The sequence below is a fragment of the Gossypium hirsutum genome, chromosome A05 (assembly GCF_007990345.1).
Source record: "Gossypium hirsutum isolate 1008001.06 chromosome A05, Gossypium_hirsutum_v2.1, whole genome shotgun sequence".
In the NCBI taxonomy this organism is placed as follows: Eukaryota; Viridiplantae; Streptophyta; class Magnoliopsida; order Malvales; family Malvaceae; genus Gossypium; species Gossypium hirsutum.
Window position 1 is genome coordinate 41,127,302 of NC_053428.1, and position 4,249 is coordinate 41,131,550.

Sequence of the window (4,249 nt, forward strand, 5' to 3'; positions counted from 1 at the left end):
TTTTATTATTTATTTTATTTTATATTATAAATGTTTGAATAATAAATAAATGGTAAGTATTTTGGTACTCAAATAGTATTTTTTTGTAATTTTAAAAAAAGTGATATATCTTTTTTAAATATTTATTTGTTTTTAGTATTTTACTATACTCATTAATTTATTAATCCTAATTTTAATTTGATTTTCATCACCTAATGAATGTTGGTAAATTTATTTCAGATGTATTTTGGTTAGATAGTTAATCTATTTAAACATTGTATATAATTATGTTAAATAAGTTTTTTATAGAAATATATAATATACATAAAATATAATAATTATTTTTCATAATTTTACATCTAGATTAAATTACATTAGTAGTCATTTAACTATGATTTTTTGGCTATCGAATTATAAAAACTTACAAAATGATCACTCAAATATTTGTAATTTTTTAAATATTTATTTTTTAATATTTTACCATACTCATTTTATATTTTATAGAGTTTAAAAGTTTTATTTATAATGTAACAAATGTTAAATTTTTGTAAAAAAAAGATTTAAACTCTATAAGTAAAAAATATAATATATAGTGTAGCCTTTAAACTTATGTTGTTAGTTAAAAGATGAAGGAATCCCACATTGCTTAGGAACAAGCTGCAAACCTATTCAAGAGTTTATATATACACATGTCTCATATTCCACATTGCTTAAGAAAACAAGAGAAATGAGACTTTAGGTCTATATAAAGATCTGCTTTGTTAGTTTTATTTCCATATTAATTGGTGACACCTTAAAATAAAAAAATGTTGCCACTTTAGGTCTTTTTAAAGGCTTATTCTCGTAAATTTTCAAAAAAATTAGTCTATTTTTATAATTTTTTTTAAAAAATGACTTTTTTTGAAAATTTAATCCGAGAACGGGCAAAAGCGCATCCATATCAATGTGTTTTATGCTGACATGGCAAAAACGCTCCCCTAGGGGCTCGATTTGCTGGAAATTTCCCCTTAACACTCATTTGTGGATGCATTTTTCCAAAATCGACCATTTTCTGTAAATAATGCAGAAATCGGCCCATTTCCGTAAATATACTTTGGAAATGGGCCTTTTTAGGTAAATTAATCCTTGAGTCTATACCTCAACATCAAGGTTCTTCTTTTTCTGGTTATCTTTAGAATCATCATTCCATAGCTATATACATCCGATTTATGGGATGGTGGTAGGGGTAGGGGTGAGGGTTGGGAGATTTGTATTTTATTTAATATTACTATAATTATATTTATTTAATAATAATATAAAATTTAAATTTATTATTATATTTTTTAAAATATTAATTTTTATATATTTTAAAATTTTATACATTATTATTTATTGTCAATAATTTTTTTTATTTTTATATATTTAAAATATTTATATATTTTATATATTTATTTGAATTTTTTTAGAACTATGACTAAATTGATATAATATGTAAAAGTTTAGGACTAAATTTTTTATTATACTTGTTTTTTCTTACCTCTACATCAACTTGTTGTTTATGATTTTAATGAGAATGACAAAAAATGACCCAACTATGTAATGTTGGTGGTTAAATTGTAAACTTTTTTTTTTGAATGCATAAAATAATTTTTTTATATAATTGGGTGACTACCTATGTAGTTTACCCTTTTATAAAATAATCATTTCATTTAATTTGAATATTATATTAATTAACTTGTTATTGTTAAATGTTAAAGTAAAATATAAAAAAATATTTTTAATTAAATTTTATCTTCAAATTATTTTAAATTAAAATTGAGTAGCAAAATTTAATAAAAATATAGTGGTAAAATTCAATTAAATAAAAGTGAATCCAGAAAACTCAATATTGAGTTTAAATGTAATGGTAAATTTATCTTTAGTTCATAAAATTAATAGCAAAAATGGAGTATAGTGATAATTTTCGATATAATAGCAAATTTGTAAATTAACCTTTCTTTATAAGGAGGAGGGGGGGGGGGAATTGAGGAAGTAGGTAGTGGGGAAGTTGTCATGATTCCATATATAAGTGGAACGTTTATAGGTTATGTATTATCCTGATTAATTACCTATAGTAGAATTTAATAATTTAAGCTATTCAACGTCAAACTTAGACTAAATTACCTAAAAATGTCCATTTCCAAGTAAATTTACGGAAATGGGCCGATTACAACATTATTTACCGAAAAGGGCCGTTTTTGGCAAAATGTGCCTACCTGGCCGCTTTTAAGGGGGAAAGTGCCAGGAAAGCGCGCCTCCAATGGAGTGTTTTTTGCCACGTTATGAAAATACTCTGACGTGGAAGCGTTTTGCTGACGTGGTAAAAAAGGCTCCCTTAGGGGCGCACTTTGCTGGCACTTTTTCAAACTCAACGGCTAAATTGTTTTGACCATGGGGGGTCCAACGGTAAAAAAAAACTATAAAACCCCCTCCTATTATTTTCACACAAAATATCTTAACAATTTAGCAAAAAAATTCTACAATTTCTCCCTAAAACTCTCAAATTTCTCATTAAATTTCTCAAAACTCTTTATAATTAGTTATTTACTTTAATTTTTTCCTAAATTAGTATTATTTTTTTATACTTTTAAAAATATTTAATCGTGTTAGCAATGGCCGGGGAATTAATTCGTTTTGATGATAAATATATCTCTGTTGAACAAATAAAAATGGTAACGGTTTATTTTAAATTTTGAATATTATTTAATATTTTTTTCATTTCTGTAATTTTAATTAATTTTAATTTTTGAATATTATTTAATTTTTTTCATTTATGTAATTTTCATTAATTTGTATTTTTTTATTTTTTTATTATAGTCTTTAGATCGGGTATTACAATGTTATATTCGTAACATGTCTGGTTCACCATCACCATTGATAGAAAATTACTTGTGGGAAGCGGGTTTTTGGCACGCGGCCCTATAGGCCAGGGGTGCAAGTTGGACTCGAAACTCATCAGCGTGTTAATAGAGAGGTAGAGACCGGAGACACACACATTCCATCTTCCATGCGGAGAGTGTACTATCACTCTAGAGGACATCCAGTTACAATTAGAATTGCCGGTGGATGGGGCCGCACTCACCGAGTTCATTCAATCTGCTGATTAAAGAGCTATATGCTACGATCTTTTGGGTGCGATTCCGGATAGTATTTATGAAGGTCGGATTGAGATGGGCTAGTTGCGAGACACATTCCAAGAGTCAGGGAATGATTTGACTGAATTAGAAAGAATACAATATGCTCGGGCATACATCCTTGAGATGATTGGAGGTTATTTGATGTCAGACTTGTCACGAAACCTCGTACATCTGAGGTGGTTGCTGAAACTCGTTGATTTTAGGGCAGCTGGCGAACTTAGTTGGGGTTCTACCGTGTTGGCAACATTGTACCGAGAGATGTGCGGGGCAACGCCACCAAATAAAGTAAAAATTGGAGGTTGCCTATCACTATTACAATCATGGGCTAGGTTTCGCTTTCCATTTTTATGTTCTCGAGTGAAACACCCATATACATTCCCACTCATAACAAAGTAAAATTTTTATTTGATTTTACAATTATTCCATAGATTTAAAATAAAATTGTATGCTAAAAATTTATTTAATTAAGTGGAACCATTCAGTGAGTTATGTTGGAATACCTACTGCTCTTGAAGATATACGTCTTCTATTAGACCAACGGTCAGAAGCATAAGTAAGTATTAAATAAAATATATATACATAAAATAGTCGCTTCATATTTAGTATTTAGTATTTAGTATTTAGTATTATTTATATAACTAATATTTTTATCTCGTTCATATAGTTTCAATGGACACCATATGAGGATCCGACAATACGGGCAGTAATTCTAGATGAATTCTTTCAAAATCCGAACATTTGGCATGTTAAGGTCCCATTGGTCAACTATGTTATTGTCAAGATACACCAGACGGATAGAATGTTGCGATAATTTAGATTCCGACAACCGATTCCTGAGAAACTTGAGGTGCTTGATGACCAGCATAAAATCGACTTACGGCAAATGAATACGAATTGGCCGTTATTCTGGTCGGAATATATCGAAATTTGGGAAAACTGGTATGATCATATACCTGATCGCAAACTGTTCATCGTCCCAAAGTTAGCGTGCACCCCGGATTACATGCCATGGTTTAGGATCCATGGCAAGACATATTTGTTATCAAAAAAGCAAAGACATTGAAAAATCCGTATGGAAAGGGAACAACGGGGCCCTTTAAATCCAAGAAGAAGAG